This window comes from Heterodontus francisci, chromosome 4 (genome assembly GCF_036365525.1).
Source record: "Heterodontus francisci isolate sHetFra1 chromosome 4, sHetFra1.hap1, whole genome shotgun sequence".
In the NCBI taxonomy this organism is placed as follows: Eukaryota; Metazoa; Chordata; class Chondrichthyes; order Heterodontiformes; family Heterodontidae; genus Heterodontus; species Heterodontus francisci.
The window spans coordinates 134,927,963-134,947,948 of NC_090374.1; the positions used below are offsets into that span (position 1 = coordinate 134,927,963).

Sequence of the window (19,986 nt, forward strand, 5' to 3'; positions counted from 1 at the left end):
CTCTAGCTCTAGGCTGAGCCATAGGGGCAGCTTTCAGGCACTGCAGACAATTCACAGGAAAGTGACCTGGCTGATCCCTAGTTATGAGGGAAGACAGGAGAAGCTTGGGTTTGATAAACCAGCAAAATGCTGGAAAGCTGAAATAAAATCAGAAAATGCTGGCAACGTTCAGCAGGCTTCTGCACTCTAACGATTCTTTCAGGCAGCATCTGTGGAGAGACAATGTTTCTTATGTGCTTGTTGTGTGTCCATCGCTATCTAAAATTGGAGTGAGGCTTTACAAAGGCATAAATCCAGTAACTAAAAGCAGTTGCTTGAGACAGGGTTTGCTTTTCATTTTCTGGGCACATTAGCAAAAGCTTACCTGGATCTGGGGTGTATGGGGTGTTCAGATAGAGGTAATACCCTTGTATTTTCAGTCAGCTGCATCCAATTTGTAGAATGGACTGGAATCATTAGTCCTCATCTATACCCAGCTCTCACTGCTGGCTCCAAACGCCACACCCCGGTACACTGTCTCAGCTGACGGGTGAAATGTAGTGGGGGGAGAAATGATGAACATGTCACCACCTGGGCAGATGTCTTTCTTGATTTAAGGTAAGGGCTCGGGTGGCAGGATTCCAAGCGGCTCAAGTGACCATGTTCTGGACCAAAGGTGTACCACACCATATTGCGCGGACTACGGTTGTTGGTATACCAGCTATAAATAGCAAGGGAAGGAGGGTCCGTTCAAGCCTTAGTCAGCAACCCACCTGGGAGAGGGAAACTCTGAATCCAAACCAGCGGCTTGGAGACCTCACTGCCGCCATCCTAGTTCACTGGGCCACGACAGATGAGCTCCAGGCTTAAAGGGTAGGGTCAGTCAGCGCAAACTGCATTCCACCTTAAAGCACCACTGCGCAGGCAGGAAGGAAATCCATCCACCCAAACAATAACTCAACAAGTAAGTCATGTAGCGACGGGCAAGGGGCGAAAATGGCAGGTGCAAGATGGCACTGGCAGCCACAGTTCCAATCCGGCATGCAGGCAGTTCAGGACATTGTTTGTTTTGATGACTTAGAGACGGCATCACCTGGTAGCACCCTGAGTGACCAAGCAGCCTTTTTGAAGGACAGCACTACTTGCTGCGAAATTAGAGAGAGGCCTCGAAAAGGTGGCCTCAACAAATGCCCGTCTCCCTACCACCTAGTTGCCTTGCTGCGGTCGATGGGCATCTCTTAATGCGGTCAAACTACGACAGAGAAGGAAACGTGGACTCCTAACCTCGCTTCAAAAGATGGGAAAAGAAGAAAAGTTCTGAAACTCGCCTGCTGGAACATGAGAACAATGCTCGCCTCTGGTGACAACAGTCGCCCCAACAACGCTCAGCTCCAGATGGCCTATGAGATGGCCAGACTAGACATTGATACAGCGGCCCTGAGTGAGGCCCGCTTCTCGGAGCAAGGCAGCCTAACAGAACACAACGCTGGCTACACCTGCTATTGGTCGGGTAGACCTCAAGGTGAACAATGCCTCTTCAGTGTCGGCTTTGTGTGAGGAAGACTATCGCCACTAAACATTCAAGCCTGCCAATCGGCCACCTCAAACGCATCATGTCCCTGTGCCTGCCCCTCCCCCGCCATGACCAGCAGCATGCAGCCCTCATCGTTTATTCTCTAACCCTGACTGCTAACCTCGCTGACAAAGATCTCCGTGAACTCCTCCAGAATGCCCCTCCCAAGGACAAAATTGTCGTCCATGGCAATTTCAACGCCAGAGTGGGCCGTGACAACTTGGCACGGAATGGAATACTTGGAAACCATGGAGTTTGAAACTAATGAAAACGGATGTTTACTCTTGGAATTCTGCAGAAAAGCAGCTGTCCGTAGCCAACACCTTTCAACAACAGATCGCTTCAAGATCACATGGATGCATCTCCGCTCTAAACACTGGCACCTGATGGATTACATCTTGGTGCGCCAGTGTGACCTAAAGGACGTCCTGCATACTAGAGTCGTGACCAGTGCTGACTGTCATACAGACCACTAGCGCGTTTGCTGAAAGCTGAACTTCCACTTCAAGCCTAAGTCCAAAAACAGGCCTAGAGACAACCCATCGATGAAATTTCGAGTCAGCAACCTGCAATACTCATCTTGCAGAGGTAGATATCAAGCAACCTTACAGACTAGACTGGAACATTCCTGATCTCACTGCTGATTCCACTCCAGAAGAACTCTGGGAACACAAAACTGCAGTACTGAATACTTCCAACGAGGTCGTTGGAGCCAGCACCAAGAAAAATAGGGACTGGTTTGATGAAAATGGCAAGAAAATTCAAGATCTGCTTAAAAAATAAAAAGGTCAGCTCAGCTGGCCAGCCAAGAGAAAAAGACAGCCTACCATCGAGCATGCAGCACCCTTCAGTGTAAACCGAGGGATATCCAAAGTGACTGGTGGATCTCATTTGTGGAAAAAAAACTCAACTGTACGCTGATACTGGCGACATAAGTTTCTATGGACCAGCACGCTAAACCCAAAACCCCCTGAGGAGCACCGATGGCAAGATCCTACACACCGACAAGGAGTCGGTCCTGGATCGCTGGTCAAAGCACTTTGAAACTCTCTTCAGCGCCAAGTGCACAGTGCATGATACTGCCAACAACAGCCTGTCAAAGAGGAACTGGATGAGAGCCCAACTCTGGAGGAAACTGACTGCCATCAACCTGATGAAGAACAACAAAGCCCCCGGAGCCAATGGAATTCCACCCGCAGCCTTGATGCACAGTGGCCCTATATACCAAGCTCCAAGAGTTTTTCACTGCCTGCTGGGAACAGGGGAGGATTCCACGGGATCTTTTGTGATGCACTTATCACCTTGTACAAAAACAAAGGCGAAAAATCAGATTGCTCCAACTACCGTAGGATCACCCTCCTTTCTATTGCTGGGAAGATCCTGGCTAGAATACCTCTGAACTGACTTGTGCCTACCATTGCAGAATAAAACATCCCAGAGAGCCAGTGTGGTTTCAGACCAGAGGCACCACAGACATTGTACTTTTCTTGTAATTGTCTGAATGCAAATACCAAGGCCTGTACATCACTTTCGTAAACATTCAACACTGAGCAGAGATGTACTTTGAAAAATCCTTGAAAAACTTGGAAGCCCACCCAGGTTCCTGGCCACGGTGAAGCAGTTTCATAAAAATCAGTATGGACAAGTCATGCAAAACAGCGACCTCTCGAGTCTCTTCTGTATCTCCAATGGCGTGAAGCAGGGATGTGTGCTGGTCCCCACCCTATTCACCATCTTTTTCAGCATGATGCTGCAGCAGGCAACGGAGGACCTTGAGGGAGTTTACATACTCTTCCGGACTGATGGCCTTTCCAACCACAGGCTTCTTCAGGCTCACACAAAGACACCAGAAAACTCATCCGTAGCTGCTTTTTGCCGATGACTGACTGTGCTCTCCTGGCCCACAGTCAATTAGACCTGCAATGTATAACAACATATTTTTCCCAGGTGGCAAAACTCTTCAGACTAAAAGTCAGTTTAAAGAAAACTGAAGTCCTGCATCAGCCTGCACCCCAAGAAGAATATAGGCCACCGAGCATTGTTATCGAGGGAACTGAGCTGAATGCCGTCAAGCAATATACTTATTTGGGGAGCGCATCTCGTTTTGATGCCACCACAGACAAGGAAGTGGACAATAGGCTTTCAAAAGCAAACAGAACATTCAGCAGACTGTACAAATGTGTGTGGAGCAACCACAGCCTCAGAGCACAGACCAAACTCAAAGTGTACAAAGCCATAATCCTCACCAGCCTTCTGTATGGCGCCGAGTCATGGGTCCTACACCGCCGTCATGTTTGCCTTCTAGAGTGCTTCCATCAGCGCTGCCTCCGCAGCATTCTCAAGATCCGCTGGCAGGACCGCATCACGATCAATCAAGTCCTGGAAACCGCCAACATCACCAGCATCGAGGCCATCCTCCTGCAAAGCCGACTGTGTTGGGCGGGCTACATTGCCCGGATAGACGACAGTCGCCTGCCCAAGGTCGTGTTGTATGGAGAGCTGACCACGGGTAAAAGGAATAGATGGGAACCATGTGAACGTTTCAAGGACTCCCTGAAGAAGTCCCTCTCTGTGTGCCACATCGACGATGGCTAGTGAAAAGCACTGGCCATAGATCGTGATGCTTGGAGATGCTACATCAGGAGGTCTACAGACACCTTTGAGCGAAAAACCAGTATGAAAGAGAATAGGAGGAGAAAGATAGATCCAATTTCCCCCAGCATTGTCTACACCTTCACTTCTACCCGCAGTGGGAGAATCTGCAGTCACAGATAGGCCTGACTAGCCACCAGCGGGCCTGCAACCGATGACTACAATCTTCCCAAAATCTTCGTCCGCAAAGAATTGCCAAGGGACCTGGATCTCAAGACACTAATGGACATTTAAGGCACTGGGAGATGGAACGTAGATTGATTTAAGGTATGAATGACCAAATGATCTCGTTAGAAAACAACTTAATGTAAAAAGCATTACAAAGAGTTTGTGAAGTTAGTTTTTTTTCGTCAAAAAAAGGACCCCGCAAATGGTTATCTCAGGAGTAAAAATATTTGCATTTATGTAGCGCCTTTAAGAACCACCAGACAACTCAAAGCACTTCACAGGCATTGAAGTACTTTTGAAATATAGTCATTGTTGTAATCTAGGAACCACGGCAGCCACTGTTTGCACAGCAAGCTCCCACAAACAGCAATTTAATATTGACCAGATAATCTGTCTGTGTGATGTTGATTGAGGATTAAATATTGGCACTGGGGATGATTCCCTTCTCTTCGAAATAGTACCATGGGATCTTACCTGACAGCGTTGGCAAGGCCTTGGTTTAATGTCTCAGCCAGAAGATGGCACCTCTGACAGTGCAGCATTCTCACTCAGTACTGTGCTGGAGTCTCAGCCTAAATTTTTGTGCTCCAGTCCTGGAGTGGGACTTAAACCCACAAGCTCTGATTAAGAAGCAAGAGTGCTACCAACTGAGCCAGACTTATTGCATCCAGTAAGTCAGATAAGAAGAAGCTTATTAAACATGTGACTTGAGTGATTGTGTAAAAAGGGAGGATTTCTGCTTTCTTGGGTGCTCTGTTATGCAAGGTAGGGGAAAGAGCTACAGATGGGAAGCCCAATAAGTAAATTGCTCATGAAAGTGTCATTGACTCTAACTGAGTCCTTTTTAACTGCCAATATATAGCAAGTGTAACAGGATGCCAGGATGAAATGCAAGAGCTGTTGAATTCTGAATGACGAACTGAAATGCATCACATGCTGTCATATGTCCTCCTTGTTTTCGGTAGTCAAATGAATGGACACTTTACCTGACCCGTGTTTTGAAAAATCAACACACAAATTACAAACATATGCATTAAGAGCAGTAGTAGGCCATTCGGCCCCATGAGCCTGCTCCGCCATTCAATAAGATCATGGCTGAGTTGTTTGTGTTTCGAATTCCACACTCCCTTGATTCCCTTGCCTGGCAAGAATCTATCTACCTGCACCTTTAAAAATATTCAACGTTCCTGCCTCCACCACCTTCTGAGGCAGAGAGTTCCAGAGTCTCTCAACCCTCAGAGAAAATATTTCTCCTCATCTCTGTCCTAAAAGGGTGTCCCCTAATTTTAAAACAGTGCTCCCTCATTCTGAACTTACCCACAAGAGGAAGCATCCTCGCCACATCCACCTTGTCAAGACTGTTCAGGATCTTGTATACTTCAATCAAGTCTCCCCTCACTCTTCTAAACTCCAGTGAAAACAAGCCAGTCTGTGCAACCTTTCCTCATAAGACAACCCGCTCATTCCAGGTATCAATCTAGTAAACCTCCCCTGAACTGCCTCCAACCCAGGTCAAGTTTCTGTTGCATTACACACAAGACCAAGTGTATTCATTGGTAAAGTGAGGTTGGGGCGCAGAGCATAATTAGACCAGGGTTCTCAGATACAAGTCAGTTGCCATTTTGAAGTTCTTTTACATTTGTATTATAAATTTCTACGTCCACTGTATATAAACTTGATAATGAATTTTTAATGGAATATAAGTTGAAAAGAAATGTACTCAAATTTGAGTTTTAATAATTATACATAGACTAAATGAATAAATAAACAGTATTGAATACAAACTGTATATTTATTGTTTTCTATAAATGTTACTACATGTTACAATCTGAGATTGTTAACATGAAAAATGAGATATGAACCCCAGACCAATTTCAAGGATTACACAAGATGATTTCACATTTTAAAGCTTTTATTATATAGAGATATCCCCAATTAACCGAATAGCACATTAAGTTGCTGATAACCCAAATTACAAAGGTATTTTCTTTAATTATTAAAATATTTGAAAACCTCACACCACACTTGGGTTACACAGTCCTTTTTTTGATGGCAAAATTCTTTGCACTTAAAAGTCCTAAACTCTTCCCAGTTGTAATGGGTTGGATCTCCCAGTCCTTTTCAAAAATGTCGTCTTCTCTCACTTCTCCGAGCACTTGACTTGAAGAACAAAGGAACTAGGAGCAGGAGTGGCAATTCAGCCCCTCGAGCCTGCTCCGCCATTCAATACAATCATGGCTGATCTCATCTCGGCCTCAACTCCACTTTCCTGTCCGTTCTCTATAACACTTCAACCCATTGCTAATTAAAAATCTGTCTATCTCAGCAGATTTACTCAATATCCCGGCATCGACCGCACTCTGGGGTAGTGAATTCCACAGACTCTCGACCCTTTGAGAGAAGTAATTTCACCTCATCTCTGTTTAAAATCTGCTATCCCTTATCCTAAAACTATGACCTCTCGTTCTAGATTGCCCCCACAAGAGGAAACATCCTCTCTGTCTACTTTGTCAATCCTCTTAATTATCTTGTATACCTCAATTAGATCTCCTCGCATTCTTCTAAACTCTAGAGAGTAAAGGCCTAAATTGCTCAATCTCTCTTAATAAGACAAACCTCTCATCTCTGGAATCAATCTAGTGAACCTCCTCTGAACTGCCTCCAATGCAACTACATCCCTCCTCAAGTAAGGGGACCAAAACTTATGCAATACTCCAGGTGTGGTCTCACTAATGCCTTGTACAGTTGCAGCAATACTTCCCTACTTTTATGTTCTATTCCTTTAGCAATAAATTCCAACATTCCATTTGCCTTCCTTATTACCTGCTGTACCTGCATACTAGTTTTCTGTAATTCATGCACAAGGACACCCAGATCCCTCTGCGCCAAAGTACTCTGAAGTTTCTCTCCATTTAGATAATTTGCCTTTCTATTCTTTCGACCAAAATGGATAACCTCACACTTATCCACGTTAAGGTCCATCTGCCAAATTTTGGCCCGTTCACCTAACCTATCCATATCCATTTGTAAATTTCTTCATTACAACTTACTATCCCACCAATTTTAGTGTCATCTGCAAATTTGGCTATAATACCTTCTATCCCTGCATCCAAGTCATTAATATAGATTGTACCTAGTTGGGGCCCGAGGACTGAAACCTGTGGCACCCCACTAGGTACATCTTGCCAACCAGAAAAGGACCCATATATCCTGACTCTCTGTTTTCTGTTGGTTCGCCAATCATTTATCCAAGCTAATAAATTGCCCCTAACCCCATGTGATCTTACCTTGTGTATTAACCTTTTGTGCGGCACCTTATCAAAAGCCTTCTGGAAGTCCAGATATACTACATCTACAGGATCACCATTATCCACTTTGCTTGTTGCAGCTTTGAAGAACTCTAGCAAATTAGTCAAACATGATTTACCCTTCATAAAACCATGCTGACTCTGATGGATTGCGTTTTGACTTTCTAAATGTCCTGTTATTACTTCCTTAATAATGGATTCTACCAATTTCCCAATGAGCGATGTTAAACTAACTGGTCTATAGTTTCCTACTTTCTGCCTCCCTCCCTTTTTGAATAAAGGCGTTATATTAGCATTTTTCCAAACCACTGGAATTCCCGCATCCATGGAATTTTGGAATATTATAACCAATGAATCCACTATCTCCACTGCCACTTGCTTTAAGACCCTACGAGGTAGGCCGTCAGGCCCTGGGAACTTGTCTGCCTTCAATTCCAATAGTTTGCTCAGTACTTTTTCCCTAGTGGTGGTGATTGTTCTAAATTCCTCCCTTTCTATAACCTCTGCATTAGCTGGTGCTATTGGGGTGGTGCTAGTGTCCTCCACTGATAAAAAAAAAAAAATAAGGCAAAATACTGATTTAGTGTCTCCGCCATTACTGTGTTCCCCACTATTAACTCCCCAGTTACATCCTCCAAGGGACCAACATTCACTTTAGATACTCTCTTTTATCTATTTACAGAAGCTTTTGCTATCCGTTTTGAAATTTTGCGCTAGTTTTCTTTCATAATTTACCTTTTGCTCTCTTACTATTTTAGTAACCCTTTGTTGATCTTTAAAAGTTTCCCAATCTTCCAGCCTGCCACTGGCCTTTGCAATATGGTATGCCTTAGTTTTTGTTTTTGTTATCCTTAACTTCCTTGCTAGTCATGGATTTTTCCCCCCCTCTTACAATCTTTCTTCCTCTCTGGAATATATTTTAGTTTGGAGGAATTGAATATCTCCTTAAACATTTGCCACTGCTCATCAACTGTCCTACCTTTTAGTCTTCCTACCCAGTCCACTGGGGCCAAATCTGTCCTCATGTCTATGTAATTACCTTTGTTTAACTCCAGAAGGCTAGTGTGGGACTCCAGTTTCTTGTCCTCAAACTGAATTTGAAATTCTCGCATGCTATGATCACTCTTCCCTAGTGGATCCTTAACTATGAGATCATTAATTAATCCCACCTCATTACATATTACCAAATCTAGAATAGCCTGCTTCCTGGTTGGTTCCACAACATATTGCTCCAAAAAAACCATCTCTAATACATTCAATGAACTCTCCCTCAAAGCTACCCTTGCCAAATTTGACTAATCCAGTCTATATGCATATTAAAATCACCCATGATTATTGCCGTACCTTTCTTACCAGCCCCCAGTATTTCCTGGTTTATACTGTGCCCCACTGCGGAACTACTGTTTGGGGACCTGCCTGTCCTTCCGAAATATTGAGTACCCTTGGATATTCAATTCCCAAACCTGGTTTTCCAGCAACCATGTCTCAGTAATAGCCACTTAATCATACCCATTCGTCTCTATTTGCGCTGTTAACTCATTAATTTTATTCTGAATGCTTCGTGTATTCAGAAAGAAAGCCTTTAAGTTTGTTCCATTATCAAACTTCCCTACTCTTGTACAATTCCTTTGTGCAATATGATGTTCACACATTCTGTCCCTACCTTTTATTTTCTAGTAACAATCAGCCTCATCACGAACCTGCACTCCTACCTTCTCCTCTAAATTTGACTTCCTAATTTCCCATGCATCTGAACCCTCCCCCCACTATTTAGTTTAAAGCCCTATCTACAGCCCTAGTTATGCGATTCGCCAGGACTCTGGTCCCAGCTTGATTTCAGGTGGAGACCGTCCCATCGGAACAGCTCCCTCCTTCCCCAATACTGGTGCCAATGTCCCATGAATTCGAACCCATTTTTCCAACACCAATCTTTGAGCCATGCATTTACCTCTTTAATCTTATTGACCCTATGCCAGTTAGCTCGTGGCTCAAGTAGTAATCCGGAGATTATTACCTTTTTGGTTCTGCTTTTTAATTTAGCCCCTAGTTGCTCATGTTCCCTCAGCAGAACCTCTATTCTCGTTCTACCTATATCGTTGGTACCTTCGTGAACCATGACAACTGGATCGTTCCTGTCCCACTCCAAGTTCCTCTGCAGCCCAGATGAGATATCCTGAACCCTGTCACCAGGTAGGCAACGCAGCCTTCGGAACTCTCCATCCTGGCCATAGAACAGTGTCTATGCCCCTAACTATACCATCCCCGATTACGACTACATTTCTCTTTTCTCCCCTCACTTGAATGGCTCCCTGTACCACGGTGCTGTGGTCAGTTTGCTCATCCTCCCTACAGTCCCTGCTCTCGTCCACACAGGGAGCAAGAATCTGAAACCTGTTGGACAAGGGCTGAGGCTCCTGCACCACTACTTCCTGGATCCCTCTACCTGCCTCACTCATAGTCACACCCTCCTGTCCCTGACCACTGGCCGAATTCAAGGTAGTTAATCTAAGGGGTGTGACTGTTTCCTGAAACACAGCGTCCAGGTAACACTCCCCCTCCCTGATGTGTCGCAGTGTTTGTAGCTCAGACTCCAGCTCATCAGCTGTGAGCCGGAGTTCCTCCAGCAGCCAACACTTGCTACAGATGTGGTCACTAGGAACCACAATGGGGACCACCAGCTCCCACATCATGCAGGTACAACACGTCGCCTGGCCCTGCATCTCTATTTTATTTAATTAGATTTTAATTTGTTTATTTAAATTTCTGGCTGGTCTTTTGTTTTTAATCTGTAAATATTTCGCCTATTCACCTTTAATCTGAAATCAATTTACAATAGGTAATTCAAATTAGCAGTTACTTACCAACCAATGAACTTGCGGTTTTCCTGTGATGTCACTGTTTTTTTTTCACTCTTTTTACTCCCTTAAATTACCCAAAAATTAAATTATTTACACTAGGAACCTAGATTCCCTGAAAAAAACACTACTTAAAGAACTGTAGACCTTTCTCTTTACTTTACTTACTTACCGAGCTATTTTGAGTTATTCCCTAACAGCTGTTAGTCAACAACCAATCACCTTGCAGCTTTCCTGTTATGTCACTGTTGACTTTTTTTTCAAAACTCCGGCGGTGTTTCTTGGTGATCCTGCTGGTCGTCGTCTCCGCAAGCTTCAACTTTCAAAAAACGGGTTCAAGTCTTTGCAACCTTTTAGCTGTATCCGGATTCTGACAGGTGTTCTCTCTCTGCGTCTCACTCCGTCACCACTGGTTGTCTTCCTTTCTTATAGCCTGCCTGCCTTCAGAAAATCTGTTAAATTTATCTGGGCTCAAAAGTCAATAGCTTATTGCTCTATTCCAGTATGCAGAGTCCAGAAGTCTGGTTGCACAGAGCCACTTGGCCCTTCCATTATTCCCAGGTATTAATAGTTGTCTGGTACATTTTTCTTCTTTGGCCTCCTTATCTTGAGAGACAATGGATAAGCGCCTGGAGGTGGTCAGTGGTTTGTGAAGCAGCGCCTGGAGTGGCTATAAAGGCCAATTCTAGAGTGACAGGCTCTTCCACAGGTGCTACAGAGAAATTTGTTTTGTCGGGGCTGTTACACAGTTGGCTCTCCCCTTGCGCCTCTGTCTTTTTTCCTGCCAACTACTAAGTCTCTTCGACTCGTCACGCTTTAGCCCCGCCTTTATGGCTGTCCACCAGCTCTGGCGAACGCTGGCAGCTGACTCCCACGACTTGTAATCAATGTCACAGGATTTCATGTCGCATTTGCAAACGTCTTTAAAGCGGAGACATGGACGGCCGGTGGGTCTGATACCAGTGGCGAGCTCACTGTACAATGTGTCTTTGGGGATCCTGCCATCTTCCATGCGGCTCACATGGCTAAGCCATCTCAAGCGCAGCTGACTCAGTAGTGTGTGTAAGCTGGGGATGTTGGTCGCCTCGAGGACTTCTGTGTTGGAGATACTGTCCTGCCACCTGATGCCAAGTATTCTCCGGAGGCAGCGAAGATGGAATGAATTGAGACATCGCTCTTGGCTGACATACGTTGTCCAGGCCTCGCTGCCATAGAGCAAGGTACTGAGGACACAGGCCTGATACACTCTGACTTTTCTGTTCCGTGTCAGTGCGCCATTTTCCCACACTCTCTTGGCCAGTCTGGACATAGCAGTGGAAGCCTTTCCCATGCGCTTGTTGATTTCTGCATTGAGAGACAGGTTACTGGTGATAGTTGAGCCTAGGTAGGTGAACTCTTGAACCACTTCCAGAGCGTGGTCGCCAATATTGATGAATGGAGCATTTCTGACGTCCTGCCCAATGATGTTCGTTTTCTTGAGGCTGATGGTTAGGCCAAATTCGTTGCAGGCAGCCGCAAACCTGTCGATGAGACTCTGCAGACACTCTTCAGTGTGAGATGTTAAAGCAGCATCGTCAGCAAAGAGGAGTTCCCTGATGAGGACTTTCTGTACTTTGGACTTCGCTCTTAGACGGGCAAGGTTGAACAACCTGCCCCCTGATCTTGTGTGGAGGAAAATTCCTTCTTCAGAGGACTTGAACGCATGTGAAAGCAGCAGGGAGAAGAAAATCCCAAAAAGTGTAGGTGCGAGAACACAGCCCTGTTTCACGCCACTCAGGATAGGAAAGGGCTCTGATGAGGAGCCACCATGTTGAATTGTGCCTTTCATATTGTCATGGAATGAGGTGATGATACTTCGTAGCTTTGGTGGACATCCAATCTTTTCTAGTAGTCTGAAGAGACCACGCCTGCTGACGAGGTCAAAGGCTTCGGTGAGGTCAATGAAAGCAATGTAGAGGGGCATCTGTTGTTCACGGCATTTCTCCTGTATCTGACGAAGGGAGAACAGCATGTCAACGGTCGATCTCTCTGCACGAAAGCCACACTGTGCCTCAGGGTAGACGCGCTCGGCCAGCTTCTGGAGCCTGTTCAGAGCGACTCGAGCAAAGACTTTCCCCACTATGCTGAGCAGGGAGATTCCACGGTAGTTGTTGCAGTCACCGTGGTCACCTTTGTTTTTATAGAGGGTGATGATATTGGCATCGCGCATGTCCTGAGGTACTGCTCCCTTGTCCCAGCACAGGCATAGCAGTTCATGTAGTGCTGAGAGTATAGCAGGCTTGGCACTCTTGATTATTTCAGGGGTAATGCTGTCCTTCCCAGGGGCTTTTCTGCTGGCTAGAGAATCAATGGCATCACTGAGTTCCGATTTGGTTGGCTGTATGTCCAGCTCATCCATGACTGGTAGAGGCTGGGCTGCATTGAGGCCAGTTACATCTTCCAAATTACTGACTCTTGGTTTTACAACCCAAAAGTCTGGGAGGGCAAAACCCATTGTTCTTCAGGTGGTAACCCTGCATTATAATAAAAGCAAAATACTGCGGATGCTGGAAATCTGAAACAAAAACAAGAAATGCTGGATTCACTCAGCAGGTCTGGCAGCATCTGTGGAAAGAGAAGCAGAGTTAACGTTTCGGGTCAGTGACCCTTCTTCGGAACTGACAAATATTAGAAAAGTCACAGATTGTAAACAAGTGAGGTGGGGGTTGGGCAAGAGATAACAAAGGAGAAGGTGCAGATTGGACCAGGCCACATAGCTGACCAAAAGGTCACGGAGCAAAGGCAAACAATATGTTAATGCTGCATTGTCTGTTTTCAATGGAAAGTCTTTGATCTGTGTTCTCTGTTGTATTGGTAATCAAGTCTTGTCCTTTTGGAGATTGGATGTGAAGTCACATGACCTTCCTCACTCCATCTTGAACTTTTAAAAATCTCAATTTTTAATACATAATCATGTTAAAATGTCCAGCATTCATAACATTATAAATGTCAATAGCGATGCATCATGTGAGCAACTGCTCAACATCAATTTGATCTTCAAAATAGTTGTTCAATTCAGTGTCAAAATGTTAACCACTGAGTCGAAGATGTAGTTGAATCTCTGCTAGCCTCTGACTAGCTGCCAAATGAAATCAAGTCAACCAAGCAGGAACCCATCTTGATCTTTGTATATCTGAACAAAGTCCAGTAAAATCTAGATCTTTCATAACTACATAAAATTGACAGTTTTTTGCTTTATTCAAATACAGACAATGCAGAGGGTCAGGCCTGAACCTCCTTTGAAGCCATACATTTTAGTTTTGAAAGTTCAGCTAATTAAACATGAACAGGATCAGGCTGCATTGCAGCTACTTGCCATATCATTTGTGAATCTAGTACCTGCTGGTGAGCTGGCTTTCATTCTATGAACATGCGAATTAGGAGCAGGAGTAGGCCACTGGGCACTTCGAGCCTGTTCCGCCATTCAATATGTTCACTCCACATTTCCACCTACCCCCAATAACCTTCCATCCCCTTGCTTATCAAGAATCTACCTACCTCTGCCTTAAAAATAGTCAAAGACTCTGCTTCCACCGCCTTTTGAGGAAGAGAATTCCAAAGACTCACGACCCTCAGAGAAAACATTTCTCCTTGTCTTTGTTGTAAATGGGCGACCCCTAGTTCTAGATTCTCCCACAAGGGGAAACATTCTTTCCACATCCACCCCGTCAAAACTCCTCAGGATCTTGTGTTTCAATCAAGTCGCCTCTTACTCTTCTGAATTCCAGCGGATACAAGCCTAGCCTGTCCAATCTTTCCTCGTAAGACAGCCCGCCCACTCTGCGTATTAGGCTAGTAAACCTTCTCTCTACTGCCTCTAATGCATTTACATCCTTCCTTAAATAAGGAGACTAGTACTGTACACAGTACTCCAGATGTAGTCTCACCAATGCCCTGTATAGCTGAAGCACAATCTCCCTACTTTTGTATTCAATTCCGCTCGCGATACATGATGACGTTCTATTAGCTTTCCTAATTATGTGCTGTACCTGCATACTAACCTTTTGCGATTCATGCACTAGGACACCCAGATCTCTCTATCTCAGAGCTCTGCAATCTCTCACCATTTGGATAAAATGCTGCTTTTTTTATTCTTCCTGCCAGGTCTTTGCTCACTCACTTAACCTATCTATATCCCTTTGTAGTCCCCTATGTCCTCTTCACAAGTTACTTTCCTACCTATCTTTGTCATCAGCAAATTTGGCTATTCTACACTCCAGTCAAAGTCATTAATATAGATTGTAAGTAGTTGAAGTCCCAGCACTGATCCCTCTGGCATTCCATTAGCTACAGTTTTCCAACCTGAAAATACCCCATTTATCCCGACTCTGTTTCCTGTTAGTTAGTCAATCCTCTATCCGTGCTCATATATTAGCCCCAACACCATGATTTTTTATCTCGTGTAATAACCATTTATGTGGCATCTTATCGAATGCCTTTTGGAAATCCAAGCACGCTACATCTACTGGTTTCCCTGTGCCCACCCTGCTTGTTACATCCTGAAAGATCTTGAATAAATTTGTCAAACACTATTTCCCTTTCATAATCAGGCAGAGTCAACATGGTTTTATGATTTTCTGAATGTCTTGCTACTACATCCTTAATGGATTCTAGCATTTTCCCAATGACAGATGTTAGGCTAACTGACCTATAGTTCCCTCTCTTGAATAGTGGTGTGACATTTTGCAGTTTTCCAATCTGCTGGAACCTTTCCAGAATCCAGGAAATTGTGGAAGATTACAACCATTGCTTCCAGTATCTCTACAGCTACTTCTTTTAAGACACTTGGATGCAGGGGATTTGTCAGCCTTTAGTCCCATTAGTTTTCCTAGTACTTTTTTCTCGAATAGTAATTGTTTTATGTTCCTAATAGTAATTGATATATGTTCCTCCCTTCCTTTTGCCTCTTGGTTTTTTACTCTTCTTGGGATGCTTTTTGTGTCTTGAAGACTGATTTAAAAAAATACTTGTTCAAAGTCTCTGCCATTTCCTTGTTTCCCATTCTTAATTCCCCAGTCTCATCCTCTAAGGGACCAATGATTACTTTAGCTACTTTTTTATATACTTGCAGAAGATTTTGCAGTCTGTTATATTTCTTGCTAGTTTACACTCATACTCTAATTTCTTGCTTTTTTTTTTTTTAGCCATCATTTGGTTTCTAAAATTTTCCCAATCTTCTGGCCTACCACTAATCTTTGCAGCATTGTACATGTTTTCAACAAAACAAGAACAAAGAACAGTACAGCACAGGAACAGGCCATTTGGCCCTCCAAGCCTGCGCCGATCTTGATGCCTGCCTAAACTAAAACCTTCTGCACTTCCGGGGTCCGTATCCCTCTATTCCCATCCTATTCATGTATTTGTCAAGATGCCTCTTAAACGTCTCTATGGTACCTGGTTCCACCACCTCCCCCGGCAACAAGTTCCAGGCACTCACCACACTCTGTGTAAAGAACTTGCCTCGCACATCCCCTCTAAACTTTGCCCCTCGCACCTTAAACCTATGTCCCCTAGTAACTGACTCTTCCACCCTGGGAGAAAGCTTCTGACTATCCACTCTGTCCATGCCGCTTATAACTTTGTAAACCTCTATCATGTCGCCCCTCCACCTCCGTCGTTCCAGTGAAAACAATCCGAGTTTTTCCAACCTCTCCTCATAGCTAACGCCCTCCAGACCAGGCAACATCCTGGCAAACCTTTTCTGTACCCTCTCCAAAGCCTCCACGTCCTTCTGGTAGTGTGGTGACCAGAATTGCACGCAATATTCTAAGTGTGGCCTAACTAAAGTTCTGTACAGCTGCAGCATGAGTTGTCAATTTTTATACTCTATCAATTTTCTATCAATTTGATACCATCCTTAACTTCCTTAGTTAGCCATGGATGGTGCATCCTTCTTGAAGTCTTTTTCTTTCTCAATGGAATACATTTTAGTTGAAAGTTAGAAATATCTCCTTTTAAATATCTGCCACTGCTTCTCTACTGTCTTGCCTTTTAACTTTTTTTTCTCTGTCCTCATACCCTTGTAATTGCCTTAATTTAAGTTTAAAACACTAGTTTCAGACCTAAATTTCTCAACCTCAAACTGAATGTGAAATTCTTCATGTTATGATCAGTCTTGCCTAGAGGATCCTTTGCTATGAGATCATTAATTAATCCTGTCTCATTACACATTAACAAGTCAAAACTGGCCTGCTCCCTGGTTGGTTCCAGCACATATTTTTCTTAGAAACTGCCCTGAATACACTGTGAATTTATCCTCCAGGCTACCAATTTGATTCGTCCAAACGATATGAAGATTAAGATTGTCTGCAATTATTGCAGTACTTTTCTTACAAGCCCCGACTATTTTTTCATTTATACTCTGTCCTACAGTGCAGCTCTTATTAGAGGATCTATAAGCTACACCCAGCAGTGACTTCTTTGCTATTTCTTATCTTGACCCAAATTGATTCTACATCTTGACATTCCAAGCGAAGATCATTTCTCACTGCTGATCTCATCCTTTATTAACCGCTTCTTTTCCTTTCTTCCGATCCTTCTGAAATGTCAAATGCCCTTGAATATTCAGTTCCCAACCTTGCTCACCTTGCAGCTGCATCTCTAATGACTATCCTATCATATATTCATTTATTTCTGTGTGTGCTATTGATTCATTCATTTTGTTCCGAATGCTGCATTCATTCAGATAAAGAGCTTTTAATTCTGTCTTTTTACCATGTCTGCAATGACTGTGAGCTGAAGTTCCTTGAGATTGAAACAGTTACTGAGGATACAGTTGTTTGGGATCACAATGCTGACTACAAACTCCAATGTGTTGTAATTGTGCCACACCACATGCACAGCCATCCCTATCTAACCTTGTTTTCTTTAGTCTACTTATTTTATCAACTTAGCTTGCAGAGTTTTAGCCTTTTATCTAATTACTTGATCGAGTTTAAATTATAGCTAGATTGAACTTATCTCTTATCTATCTATCACTCTCTCTCTCTCTCTCTGTCTCTATCTCTCTCTCTCTCTCTCTCTCTCTCTCTGTCTGTCTGTCTCTCAGACTATTGGAGGCACAGAGCGGCACCCTCTCACTCCGCACCCCTGAATTCTGACCTATACTAACGTCCGAACTGTACACACAGTTAGCGATGCACTCTGCTTACAACCACTCCAAGCAGTGTGAATATCTAACTCTTGGCCATGAGCACTGTACACCGGAAGCTTAACCAAAACAATAGAGTAGTTCTATCTATGCTAATCCTGCTGGGTTAGCAACTGACTTAGTATTAACTTAAGTAATGAGTAGGGGCCAAAAGGGGTGCTGAAATATATATTTAAAATGCATGAAGCTCTGAAGACCTCATATCTAAAGTTAATGACTTCAAATTAATTATCTGAAAATTTTAACCCTGCGTTTGCAGAAGCCGCCACTTTAAGGCGGCTAGCTCTCTGCCTGCATAATTCTTGCGCTCGACAAAATGTACTTGCAACCCAGGTAAAAACTGGCATAGCTTGTATATTGGGTCAGCAAACTCTTGGAACCGTGGACATTTTGTGTTCTGCTACTGGGTGACGCCTTTTAACGTGCCTATTTGAAGTAAAGTTAGACGTTGAATAAATGCATGATACTGATTTTATACCAATCCAGTCATTTTTTGTACTAGCCAGACCAAAATTAATTACCAGAGAAAAGGTTTAGAAAAGAAAACATTTCACATTTCCTGCTAAACTAGTGGTGTGATCTAATCTACAATAGCACCATTCCAGATTTGTGTAAAACAAATTCATTATTTAGAAACAACAATGTACTTGTGAACATTTTGATCTGACTTTGGGGACTCCTCTTCCCCTTACCCCTCGCCGCTTCGCCCACTTCACCCCACCTGAATAAGAATAGCTCACAAGAGGTGTATATGCAAGATTTTAAACACCTTGGGCCACTTGATAATGTTGGATTATTGTCCAGTTTATGATCTGGACACTTGGCCACCTTCTCCAAACTCATGCAGTGAACTGATCGAAGTCTTTGGAAATTTTTTGTTGTCATCGTCCACAACATTTAACCCATAGGGCTCAAAGAATTTTTGTGACTGGATTCGATTAGAGTCTCATAACTTCTAACAATGTCTTTTTTTTTCTTTTTTAAAGGCATTTGGGAGCTTTACAATATCTTTGTTTGCATTTATTGCAATAAAAAAGCTTTCAGTCCATTCGGGGGTTTCCTCTGGAAAGATCTGCAGTGAAAAAACATTTGTGCAGCAGATCCTTGTGGGCTGTAACTCCTGTGAGGTAAGTTTTAAGTCTTATTCATTACTGTTATGATCCAGTGAGGAGGCGTCTTTGTTTGACCACAACATACTGCTTTCTTTTTTTAAGTGGATATACTTGCCAATTCAGTGAGTGTTTAACTGTTTATGCGCCATGATCATAACAAGAGCCAATCAGACAGGTGTTCCTGTGGTTAACTTTATTGTACTTAAACCAATCGGAGTAAAATTAATAAAATATGCTCCAACGTTCAAACACACAGACACACACACATCCCACACACAAAGGTTACAGAGTGGGGAAGATTAGTCAAATTAGAGTCCAAAGAAATAAAAGGGGTATACAGTCTGTGGAGGTTGGCGACTCAGCTGGCTTCAGGCTGATTTCAGTGATCCTTTGGTCCTGAAGCTTCTGGTTTGAAGAGGTGGATGCTGATTCACTAAACCTGCAGGTGACAATGCAGCTGAATTTCTTTGAGGGAGATCTCTGTTCTTTCTGCAAAGCTCTCTAAACTCTTAAGAGCTCCCCCTCAGGCTTAAGTCATTAAGCTTAGTGAGCATCGATCAGTAAACAGACTAACACAATCAAGCACAGATCAATTAAACCAATGAACACCTACAGTGCTCAAGGTCAGCAGGCAGAGTTCGGAGCTTGCAAGGTTTGAGTGGTTCATCTCCACCAGTTTAATATTCAGGTTTCCAGCTGGTGGATTAAAAAAAATAATCATTCGACCTAGCACATTTTGTGGCATTGCATTAAGACTTTTTTGTGGTTAGTTTTACGTTCTTGTTGACACAAGTTGCAAGGCCTTAAAGTGGCCAAAATTATCGAGGAATATAAATGGTCACTTCATTCTGTCCTTTTTATTGTTTATTGATATCTGCAGCACAGTTAGATTTTTTAAAAACTGAATGCTTAACTTTTACTGTATGCTGGACAGTGCAAGAAGAGGTTAGAAGGTGATGGCCTTTGTAAAATATGCAGACAGGAGGAATAGCAATTCTTAAAATCAGATGTGCTTTTAATCAGTTTTACAGTCTTCTATTACTCTTGCATTATGCACTTTCTAGGACTTTAAAACAAAAGCAAAATATTGCAGCTGCTGGAAATCTGAAATAAGACTAAGTGCTGGAAATACTCAACAAGCCAATTAGCA

General features: G+C 43.4%; 1 protein-coding gene across 3 annotated transcripts in view; it reads left to right on the forward strand.

Annotated features, from left to right (window-relative positions):
• The window catches only part of kank1a (KN motif and ankyrin repeat domains 1a), a 415,056-nt gene that overhangs the window by 121,652 nt on the left and 273,418 nt on the right, over positions 1-19,986 (forward strand). For 2 of the 3 annotated variants that reach the window (XM_068030198.1, XM_068030197.1), the window contains exon 2: positions 18,711-18,851. The exons of the other annotated variant lie outside the window; for it this stretch is intronic. The gene's annotated coding sequence lies outside the window, so the exon portion shown is untranslated. The remainder of the gene's footprint in view (positions 1-18,710; positions 18,852-19,986) is intronic. 3 annotated transcript variants of the gene reach the window in all.